Source organism: Grammomys surdaster, unplaced genomic scaffold (assembly GCF_004785775.1).
Source record: "Grammomys surdaster isolate TR1022 unplaced genomic scaffold, NIH_TR_1.0 133, whole genome shotgun sequence".
NCBI lineage: Eukaryota > Metazoa > Chordata > Mammalia > Rodentia > Muridae > Grammomys > Grammomys surdaster.
In genome coordinates, this window is record NW_021604591.1 from 13,126,486 (window position 1) to 13,138,818 (window position 12,333).

Sequence of the window (12,333 nt, forward strand, 5' to 3'; positions counted from 1 at the left end):
ATGTTCACCTTCCTGCTAGTGCCCTTTCCTCAGCAGCAAAAGAAATATCCAGGGTGGGAAGACTAGTAGAAAACTAATACTTGCTGGGTTGTGATAGTGCATGCGTTTGATCCTAGCATTGGGGAGGCAGAGGCAGGGGGTCTCTTGAGTTCCAGGACAGCCAGGGCTACACAGAGAATCTCTGTCTCAAAAAACCAAAAACTAATGCTCCCTTGTTTTAAATACACAACTGACCCATCTTACAGATTTATATTCCTAAAGAGAACTCTAAAACATGGTCAGTAACAGGTAGGGTTCCCCCGAACTTTTTTTGTTTTGTTTTGTTTTGTTTTTGTTTTTTTGAGACAGGGTTTCTCTGTGTAGCCCTGGGCTGTCCTGGAACTCACTCTGTAGACCAGGCTGGCCTCGAACTCAGAAATCCACCTGCCCCTGCCTCCCAAGTGCTGGGATCAAAGGCATGGGCCACCACCGCCCGGTCCCCGAACTTTTCTATCTTTAGTCTTCTTGGACATTGTTAATGAGAGGTAACTGGGAGAGATCATCTCTGCTAGACACCAAAGAGGAGGGATCTGTCACAGGACTGTGCCATGGAGTTGACTGGGCAAGTAAAACAGTATGGCAAATTTGTAACCATGAGAAAGCTAAAAAGAAGTCAGCGTATGGGGCATGCTGCTATGTGGCTTTAGCCTATGGGAGATAGTGAGGGTACATTTACTAGAGTGAGGGTAGGCAAGGGTGTTGAGAGGTACCCGGAACAAAACCGGCTGAGATGCACAGGGCCTTAGCTATGTGCTCTACTTTTCTGTTCATGCCTCGACTGTCTATTGAAGTTTCCATAAGCTTTTCTTGAACTTGATCTTTTTATGAACGAAAACGAATTTCAGAAGACTGTAGGAATACTTCTCTTATCAAGGAAGTATTTGAATGACATTCTTCGTCTTCAGTATGGCGGTTCTGATTTTTACTTTGGTCTTATGGATGGTTTCAGTTTGCCTGTATTGTGTAGAAAGACCTTGCCTACCAAGATGTAATAAAAAATGCTCTCATATATTTGAAAAATTTTATCTTTTTATTTTAAAAAACAATTTTCATTGTGAAAAATATATGAGTAGCCAATCTTTTGAGTGTAGCATTTATGCTTATATATGAGAAATATTTTACATCGGAAGTAATGTCTAGAGGGTATATACTTAAAAAAGAGTAAGCTGGATATGGTAGTAGACATCTGAGTTCAAGGACAGCCTGATCTACACAGTGAGTTCCAGGCCAGACGTTGTCTCCAAAAACAAATTAATGCCAATAATAAAAAAAGGGGTGGGGGGCAAGGGGATAAAACAAATATCCTTGGATCTAAGTATTTCCATTAAAGAGCCTCTCAGGACCATCTTCCTAGCCATGAGGTTAAATACTTTGTGTAGCATCTTTGTAGCTCCCTGCTAAGATAACACAGTTAAACCCAGCCCACTTCCAAAGATTAGATGCCACTGGGACAAGGAAGCCACAGCAATTTGCCCTCAGCCTCCCTGGGAGCTCCTTACTCTTTGAAGTCCTTTTAAGCTTTTAACCTTGGAAGCTCAGGCCCCACCACTGAGGGAGAAGGATTTGGGTGGACTTGAGTTTGGCTGGACTTTCATTGGTTGGATTTGTAGGCTGTAGTCAGGAGGTAGCTGTTCACTGTGGCCCACTTCCAGCTACCAGGTCAAAGCAGGACACTTCCTTGGGGCAAACAGAGTCCTCTCTCTCCTAGAGGGCAGCGTAGAGACTTCATCAGTGAACAGGGGAAACCAGCCAAGTCCAGATAAGAAATCAGACCTGTGTCACATACTCTGGACTCCATTCTATATTCAGGTTAAAGAGAAAATATACACTATATGTACACACACATACTGTGTATACTTTTAAAATTGTGAATTAATTGTAATTATATGTAGTTATAAAAATAGTGCACAGGGATCTCAGTAACTGAGTAACTGTATTAAAACTGAGATATATCCGGCTGTGGTAGCTCACACCTTTAATCCCAGGAGGCAGAGTTTGAGGTCAACCTGGCCTAGAGAGTGAGTTCCAGGACAGCCAGGACTACACAGAGACACCCTGTCCCCCAAAAACAAAACAAGAACTGATACATTCATTGATGCAGTGAGAATGCAGACATTCCTTGGCTGAGGAGTGTGTTGTTCATTCACAAACACCTACTGTCCTTCCTCTGTCACTGCTCCATGCTGACTTCTGTTTATGTGATTATCTTGTACACATGTAATTGACATGAACATTAAATTAACAAATTCCAGACCCCCCCAATCCCGTTTTTAGAGATAATACATACATTAGGTTTCCTAGGAACCTCTGGCTAGAACCTTTTCATCGAGGATTGCTCTAATACTTTATGTCATTTTATGTTGAAGTATAAGTAATTAAGATTACATCTAAATAAATACTGTAAGTATATAGATCATGATGAATAGACTGTCGTCAAATTCACCAACATGAGTCTGCAGGACTGTAACTCATTCCTGAGCAATGCTTTTTATATATGTTAGGAACACTGAACAACACTTAACTTTGCTCGTGAGGGCCACTTTAGCAGAATCACCAATACAAAGCACAAATGGTTTTTTTTAAAAGGCAATCATAGCATTTATTCTAAATGAAAAAGTACTCTGGTTTGCAGTGTGAATGGTGAAACAAGAAGGCGGGACATCACCTTGCTTGGATTGAGCCAGATCTGAGCTGAGTGCTCTCTCGTCACAGACTTTTAACTACTCCAGGTGTCTGTCATTGACTATGAAAGTGTTCCCAGTGACTCATACGTGCATGTGCATACATGGAAAGAAAGCCGGTCTAGGCTACGATGCTCACTGTGGTGAACTGAGGTAGTTAATAGAATGGGGTGTAGAGGCTTAAGGTTCTAATAATGCATGCGTCTAGACCATTCATTGCACTGGGTATGTTTGCCTTGTGAAAATGGAGCCGCATTTTGATTTGTGTCTGTTTGTTGCACTTCAGTAAACAGTATGAGAATGCCATGGCTTTGGGATATGGGTGATGAACGTCATCACTCTAGGTCACACTTTGGTTTTTGTCTTCTTGATTGGTTTCTGGTGCTGGGGAATGAAGGTATGGCTTCATGTTCTAGACAAAGTGTTCTGCCACCAAGCTCCATCCTCCAGCCCTCCGTATCCCCTATGTGGAACTGTCATCTTATATGTGGCTATCACCTGCTACCTCACTGTCTTCCTGTTAATTGTCATTGCTGCTCCTTTGGATGGGATATGATGGTCTCTACCTCCTGCACCAATTCAACTGAGTTCCCTGGAGCTGCCTAAAGTGGGCACTGGAAACTGAACTCAGGTCCTCTGGAAGAGCAGTCTTAACCATTGAACCATCTCTCTAGCCCTAGAGGGCACTTTTCCATCTGCCAGGTCCACTGTTGGAAGTCCTGGACTAGATCAGTTTTCTCCTTTGGTGTTTTATTCATCCATATTCATTCTGTCTCTCTCTTTCTCTGTCCCCCCTCCACCTTCCCCCAGCTCCCATATTCTTCCCCTTCATCTTGTCCTTTTCATTTTTATTTTAAAGATTTATTTATTTTAGATATGTGAGTACACTGTTGCTGTCAGACACACAATCAGATCCCATTACAGGTGGTTGTGAGCCTCCGTGTGGTTGCTGGGAATTGAACTCTCAACCTCTGGTAGAGTAGTCAGTGCTCTGAATCGGTGAGCCATCTCTCCCGCCCCATCTTGTCCTTTTCCTTTGACCTTCCCAGTGACTTAATCACTATTTGACTATAGTTACAAACCTTATTCTTTTGTCAATGATGCTTTGAGCTTGCCTGATCAGACAGTCTCTGATTTATGCTCTTTCGTGATAAACTGCTCTCTCCATTTAAAGTAGAAGATGACTTTGGAGAACTACAGCTCAGGAAGGTCCTGCCTATACCCCTTTCATCGGTTTCCCTTGTTGGGGCAGCACCTCACGCTGCCAGTCCAGGAGTTTTGTTGGGTGTCGATTTTTTTGTTTGTTTGTTTTTGTTTTTTGAGACAGGGTTTCTCTGTGTAGTTCTGGCAGTCCTGGAACTCACTCTGTAGACCAGGCTGGCCTCGAACTCAGAAATCCGCCTGCCTCTGCCTCCCAAGTGCTGGGATCAAAGGTGTAGCAGGTGTCGATTTTAATTTGAGTTTCTTATGTTTTCTGTTCCAGGACTAGGATTCAGCTTTTTCCATTTTCTTAATTCTGCTGTCTAGTTTCAAGTTTTGTGACATTTCATTCTCTTTATCCTTGTGACTTTTTTTCCCCAACTTTATTACAAAATTTTAAGTTTTTGATAAGTAAGATAAGTTCTTTAGACTGTTCTATACCTTATTTTCACAAAATTGTAATTCATATTCTCAGATACCATTATCCAGTACTTGAGGGTCTGAAGCAGTAGTCATAGTACCATGAGTCCTTAAATGTGTCCAGTGACATTGAGGGACTGAATTTAACTTTAAGAGTAGTTGACCCCGGGCCTAATGAAGTAAGAATTGGAATCTTAGTTACATCTACTGTAGGGAAGATTTTTTTTTTTCATGTTTCTTTTTTTCTGGTTGACTTTTGCTTTTGTCATTGTGGATGCTCACCCAGTGTTGGTAAAGGTTTGGGAACTTGCATATGTAGACTTGGCCAGACTGGCTTGGATCTTGTGAGGCTGTCGCCACCGCACCTGACTCTCCCATCTCATTTTGACATGCTCCCTTCATGGTTTGTAGATCATCCACTGCAGAACTGGGAGTCTTGAGCTGATGTTCTTGCTGTTCCTCAGTCCCTGGGATGATCATATCTTCAGGCAAGCCCTGCTGTTTGAGTGCCGAGAGCTTCAGGGCTTCCTAGTATCCTCATTGCTAGCTCTCACTAGGCCAACCTAGCTACCAATGAGTTTACACTCCTCTTATTACATAGGACAGTGTAGAGCAACCTTTTAATGCTGTGACCCTTTAATACAGTTCCTCATGTTGCAGTGATCCCGAACCGTAAAATTATTTCATTGCTACTTCATAGCTGTGATTGTGCTACTGTGAATTGTACTGTAAATATCTGGTTTTCCAATGGTCTTAGGTGACCCCTTTGAAAGGGAGTGAGACCCACAGATTGAGAAACACTGGTTTAGTGGTTTTAGACATTGTTGGAATGTTGGGCTTTCTTCTGCTACTAAAGAGATACTCACCTCTTTCTGTCTTTCCCTCTATGGGCCTCCCATTGATGATTACAGACCAGAAAGCAGCAGCCTGAGGAATTTGGGTAACTGAATTGGCAGATCCCAGCCCAGGGTTTCCTAACTTGGGAATCCTGAGCATTCTAAGTTGTCATCCTTGTCGTGCCCCACCCCACTGGGGGAGGGGAGAGTAACAGTATCTGCTAGTGGCTTTTACACCCATCCCATTGTTACAACTTCCGAATACCATTACTGTGGTGGTGCTGGGGGATCCAGAGGATAGGCTTAGAACAGGGAAAACAGTCCTAACAGGTCCTAACAGGACCTGTACCTGCTTTAGTTCAAATGGTCTTAAGGAAATAGAGAATCCTGATGTGCCTGTGCCCACCTTTCATTGTGGAGAGATTCTCTCCCATCCAAGCTGTTGTACCCCCATGTGCTGCAGTTACAGATGGGTGCCATTACCCACTGCTTAGTTTCTTTTTAGTTGGTGTAGAAAGTGGAGATGAGTGGAGCACTCACTGGCTGCATCCGTCATGCCTGCTTCCGTCTCCCCGTCAGTTCCTTCATTTGAACTCAGTGAAGAAACTGGAGTCAACAATAGAATGCTGAAGGTCGGGTTTGGGAACATTGTTAGATTTCATATAAGTTAGCCTAGAAGGGAAGACAATGGTTAACAGTGTGCATGGTGGGTTTTATAATAACTTTCGTGTGTGTGTGTGTGTAAAACATGGAAGAAAGGACCTTGGCACTGAATTTTAGGGTTTTGTAGAAAGTATTGGGGGACTGCTTTGTACAGAATCATGACAGAGAGGCTACATTAAGTAAAATGTCTCTTAAAACAGACTAGGAAAAAATATTCTTGTAATGTAGTAGAAGGAACTTGACCAAAAATTGGTCTCAAATGCATAATGCAGGTTTTTTTTTTTTAAATAGCTCAAATAGCATCAAAAGCAGTATGCTAACAGTGTATTTTCTGTGGCCCACTTGTATTAAGTACATCAAACACTTCTGCTTTTCTTTCTGTCATTGCTTTCATTTTTAAAACAAACACACAGTTTAAAAGTTTTGACCAGTAGGCCAAGGCACTCCAGTGAGGGGCTCAAGAATCCAGATGGTGTTTTACTTACTTTAGGTTGTTTGCTGACACATTTTGCTGGCAAATTCGTGTGAACAGCCTCAGCTGTAGGCCTGCTGCTGTGTCATCAGCCAGAAGGCATTTTAAACAGCTGCTGGATGCTATGCTCAAACAGTCTTCACACTAAGTTTCCTAGCATACCTGGCTCATGTGTACTTGGAAGAGCTACTCAGTGACTTGGAAACTTGACTAGTTTCTACAAGAATTAAACAAGTGTGAGGTTCAGAATCCAATTCTGGGGACCCAAAACCAAACAAAAAACAACCGTAGTTTTGATGAATAAATTGGCCAGGTCAACTGTTTTACCCGTTTATGCCTCATTAAAAACCAGTCCTTCTGTCACCAGACATTATGTTTTGCTCTGACATAGACTTGGTTGCCTGGCTCCACCCCCACCACTACAGAAACAACTTCTGTCTGAACACTTTCATCCCAGCACATGGCAGGCAGACAAGAAGGATCTCTTGAGTTTGAGGCGAGCCTAGCCTACAGAATGAGACCTTATCTAGGAAAAACAACAAACAAACGGAAACAAAAAAGCTTCTTAAAAATTCCTCCAGGCTGAGATGAGGCAGTGTGTCTCCCCAGTGTTGATGAGACAGTTTAACCATAGAGGCCATTACAATACTGCACATACAATTGTACTTCATGCTCTCCTGTTGTTTTGTGGTGTTAGGGGATTGAACCTAGGGCCTTCTGCATGCTGTGCAGGTGCTCTTCCACTCAGGTTACACTCTTGATCTCAGGTTATCCCTCTTTTGCTGCTGGTGTTGGATTCTTGCTGTGCATGATTTAGTATGCTTTCCACATATGTATATAACCATATACAGTGATGTAGTATTGTTGTATGTTTTAAATTTTACATGGACTGGAGGCTGGAGAGATGGCTCAGTTTTGGTAAAATGCCAGTCTGCCTTGCAAGTACAAGGACTTGAGTTTGAATCACTAGCACATGCAAAAGATAATCCCGGGCCTGGTCAGGGTGAGGGAAGGCAGAAACTGGTGGGTCCCTAATGCCCTCTGGGTTTATTCAAAGACCTTGGTTTTTTTGTTGTTGTTTTTTTTTTAAGGTGGGAGGAGGTAGGCCGGAGACATGACTCAATGGTTAGGAGCATTGACTGTTTTTCCAGAGGTCCTGAGTTCAATTCCCAGCCACCCAAAAGGTGGCTTACAACCATCTGTAATGGGATCAGATGCTCTCTTGTGTGTCTGAACTTAGCTACATTGTATGCATATAAATAAGTAAATAAATCTTTTTTAAAAAGTGGATTGGTCATTGAGGTAGGCCTCTGGTCCCCACTGCGTCCCCTCCTCCCCTCCCCCCCATAATATACAGTGTGTGTCTTTGTTGTTGTTGTTGTCGTCATCATGGTGTGGTGACTGGTTGGTTTAGAGTGTTGCTTTGGGTTTGTTGATTTGGGTTTTGTTATCTTTGAGACAGGGTTTCTTTATGTGGCCGTGGCTCTCCTTGAACTTCGCAGACTTCTAGGATCAATATAAATGTGTCTTTACACTGCTTGTACATGCTGATGTCAGGGGCCATGTGGATTATTGGTTCCCGGGCTGAACAGGTCCTTACAGACTTCTTTATATGTTTGAAAAGACAAAGGTTAAAAAAGTTAAAAATCATATTGATTGTTATTCTTCAGTGATCTGCTGGGATGAGGCCAGATGATCTAAAACTTTAGATAAGACGATGGTGGGGCTGGAGAGATGGCTCACCAGTTAGGAACCCTGAATTTTCTTCCAGAGGACCCAGGTTCAAGCCCCAGCACCCACATAGCAGCTCACAACTGTAACTCCAAGATCTGACACCTGCACACAGACACACAGTCAGGCAAAACACCAATGCACATAAAATAAAAGGAGATTTTTTTTTTTTAAATGGGGAAAAAATGCCGGGCGGTGGTGGCGCACGCCTTTAATCCCAGCACTTGGGAGGTAAAGGCAGGCAGATTTCTGAGTTCGAGGCCAGCCTGGTCTACAGAGTGAGTTCCAGGACAGCCAGGGCTACACAGAGAAACCCTGTTTCGAAAAAACAAAACAAAACAAAAGTCACACTTGGAACAATACATGGCCTAATAGAGATAATACTGATTAACAACCTGGAGTTTTCCACTTTAAAAAGATAAAGACAAAGTTCTGTGATTCCCACATGTGGTAGGCAAAGGCCAACCAGGGTTACATAGTGAGAATCTGTTTCAAACACAAAGGAACTGCTGGAGAGATGAGTTGAGAGCTTAGCAGTTAAGAACTCTTGCTGCTGCTCTTCCGGAGGCTGTGAATTTGATTCCCAGTACCTGTCAGGTGGTTTGCAATCAGTCTGTTGTAACTCTGTTACTGTAACTCAAGGGGATCTGCTATTTGGGACAGTGGATGTATGGATGCCCATGATTTAAAAATAATAAAAAATCACAGAGAACAGCCAAAAAAAAAAAAATAAAAAAAAAAAAATAAAAATAAAAAATTTTGAAAGCCAGAATAGCTGCAAGCATTTGCGCATGCACACACACACCTCAAAATACAAATTAAAAAACACCTTTTGTTTTCTTTTATTTTTTTAAATTTATTTAATGTATATGAGCATCCTGTTGCCATCACACCAGAAGAGGGCATCAGATCCCATTACAGATGGTTGTGAGCCACCATGTGGGTGCTAGGAATTGAACTCATGACCTCCGGAAGAGCAGACAGTGCTCTTAACTGCTGAGCCATCTCTCCAGCCCCTTCTTTTTATGTTTTTAATATTTATGTGTGGGTATGTGTACAGCTGCCCACAGAGGGCAGAACAGCATGTTGGATGTCTTGGAGCAGGAATCCCTGGAGTTTGTTAAAGGTAGTTATGAGCCACCTGATGAGGGTGGTGAGAAATGAGCTTAGGGTTTCCTGAAGAACAAGAAGCACTGGTAACCACTGAGCCATTTCACCAACCTTGTTTGTTTGTTTGTTTCTTTCTTTCTTTCTTTTTTAATTACATTGTGTGTGTGTGTGTGTGTGTGTTCTCGTGAGTGCGCGCGCTCTCTGCCTGCCTTGCCCGCCGCCTGCCTTATCTGTCTGTGTGTGGTACCCCTGTGTCTTAGGGTTTTGATGCTGTAAAGAGACGCCATGACCATAGTAATTCTTACAAAGGAGAACATTTAGTTGGGTCTGGCTTACAGTTTCAGAGGTTTAGTCCATTGCCCTGGCTGGAAGCCCAGCATGTAGGCAGACATGATGCTGGAGAAGGAGCTGAGAGTTCTACATCTTGATCTACAGGCAGCAAAAGGAGACTGTGTGCCACACCGGGCATAGCTTGAGCATAGAGAGCCTCAAAACACACCCCCACAGTGACACACTTCCTCAAACAAAGGCACCTCCTAATAGTGCCATTCTCTATGGGCCAAGCATTCAAACATATGAGACTATGGGACCATACCTATTCAAACCACCATACTCCAGTATCCTGAGTCTATTACATGGAGTGTATATTAGTCAACATGACATAATATGTGACTGAAGCAATGTAAGGGAAGTGTAGCAGTTTGGATGAGAATGGCCCCTGTAGGCTCATGTTTGCATGCTTGGAGCCCAGTTCGTGAAGTTCTTGGATTAGGAGGTATGTGTATCATTTTTGGAAAAGGTGTATCACTGGATGTGGCAGAGTGGTCTTTGAAGTTCCAAAAGCCCTTGTCAGGCCCAGTGACTCTCTTCCTACCTGCCTGCTGGTCTTCCTGGGGATCAGGATGTAAAGCTCTCAACTATTCTCGACCACCACAGGTGCCTCCATACTCGCCATAGACTAAAGACTAAGCCTCTGAGACTATAAGCAAGCCCCTAATTAAATTATTTATGGGCATTGCCTTGGATTCTGGTGGTGGTGTCACGTGCCTTTAATCCTAGCACTCAGGAGGCAGAGACAGGCAAATCTCTTGAGTTTGAGAGAGTCAGTTAGTTCCAGGTTGGCCAGAGCTACACTGTAAAAAAAAAAATACAAACAAAAAAAAACCTGTCTTTAAAAAACAAACAAAAAAACCACAAAAACTGGAAAGATAAAACTGTTTCCTTGATCATTGTGTCTTTGCACAGCAGTAGAACAGATCTAAGTTTCTTCTGCAGCTCATTGTCTCTCTAGCACTTAATAGCATAGAACTTTTTGCTAGGTGTAAAATGATAGTTAATGATAGTTTTATTATATTTGGTAACTAATGAGATTAAGCATCTCTTTCCGTAGCAGTTGGATTTGTTGTTGCAGTGCTGGTTGAAAATGGTTCTCTTTTCTGTTGGTTACTTTCTTACCAATAGGTAAGAGCTTCTAAGGTATTCTAAATACCAAACAGTGGTCTGTTACAATGTACATAACTAGTCTGAGACCTTTCACTCCTAGCCTGTTAGAATATGAAGAAAGGGTTGGCTTTAATACAGCTAAATTTACCTCTGAGTGTGGGGACTATGTGTGGAAGAGATTATTTCCTCCTCTCAGCTCAGGAACGGTTCTTACTCTGTAGCTTGGCTTGGCCTCGACTTAGAAATCTCTTCTCTTGTCTGCCTTCCAGCCTCTGGCTCTGTATTGTTTCCCTGGGGGGGATTTTTTTTTTTTTTCCTTTTTCAGTGATCTTTAACCCCAGTATTTCGCTTTTCAGCACCATGGTTGTCTGCTTCTCCTACTGCTCTGTTTCTGACCTTACCTTCACATCTTCAATGCATGTATCCATTATTGGACCTTCTCTTATGTTAAGTGGCCTGGTTTGTCTATACTCCCTCCTCCCTCCCTGTGTATTTTTGTGGTTTGTGTTATACATACATGTTTGCATGTGTGCTGGTGCAAATACAACATAGGTGGAAGCCAGAGGTCAACAGTCTCTTCCCCACCTTATTTTTTGAGTCAGGATCCCTTACTGAACCTGGAGCTCACTGATTGGCTGGCTGCTGGCTATCTAGCAATCCCTGAAATCCTCCTGGGAGTGAGTGTGCACTTGGCTGCACTCAGCTTTTTATCTGGGCGCCAGGGATCTGAACTCAGGTCCTTCGTGTGCCAGTTCCTCAGCCCCTAACATTTTTAAAAATCTTGTAATGTCTTTGAATACATTTTTACTAATTTACTTCATAAAAGGCTTCCTGTCTTTAAGTAAATTTATTCATAATAAGCTTGTTTTTTTTTTTTTTAATTTTAACGGCCTGCCTTTTATTGTGGCACTAAGTATATTCACATTGTTGTCATGATCATTATCCATCTTTAGAATTTTCCCATCATCCCAAACTGGAACTCTACCCAGTAGGCAGACACTCCCTGTCTCCCCCCCCTCCTCCACCCCGCTTTCCCCAGCCCTTCATAACCAGCTGTCTTCTTTCTCTGTGAATTTGACTAGCGTAGGTAGGATCATAAATTGCTTTTAAAAAAAATAGAATGCCTTCCTATTTTGTAGTGAAAAAAATACCATTAATATATTGTTAAGCTGCCTTTTCTTTTTTTGTTTGATTGATTGATTTTTGTTTGTTTGTTTGTTTTGAGGCAAGGTTTCTCTATGTAGCCCTGGCTATCCTAGAGTTGTAGACCAGGCTGGCCTCACAGAGATCCACCTGCCTCTGCCTTCCAAGTGCTGGAACTAAAGTGTGCAGCACCACTCACTGTCTAGCTAAACTGTTGTTTTCTTTCTTACCTAACACACTGGCCCAGTATTTCATTTTGAGTTCAGCTATATAAGCCTTCTGCATAAAGAAATATATCACATGCAAATAAGGGCATTTTCTTTTGTTAATCCTGCCCTTTGACTTTTCAATTAAAATTTTTAAAAAAATTGGAACTCTAATCATTTGATTATTACAGATCTACTGTCTGCCTCTTGAAGTAACTCGAAGTAACTCTATTCCTCTGTATCCCACCCCTCATTCCCCACTCCCCCTTAGGCAAAGTCTCCCTTTGTGGCCCTGGCTGACCTGGAATTCACTATGTAGACCAGGCTGACCTCGCACTCCCGAGTGTCTACAGTGCCGCCTCATTTATTGTTTAAACATACTAAGACTT

The 12,333-nt window shown here is 42.5% G+C and overlaps 1 protein-coding gene across 5 annotated transcripts in view; it reads left to right on the forward strand.

The window, feature by feature from the left end:
• Kcmf1 (potassium channel modulatory factor 1) overlaps positions 1–12,333 on the forward strand; it is a 63,307-nt gene that overhangs the window by 25,275 nt on the left and 25,699 nt on the right. The window lies entirely within an intron of this gene.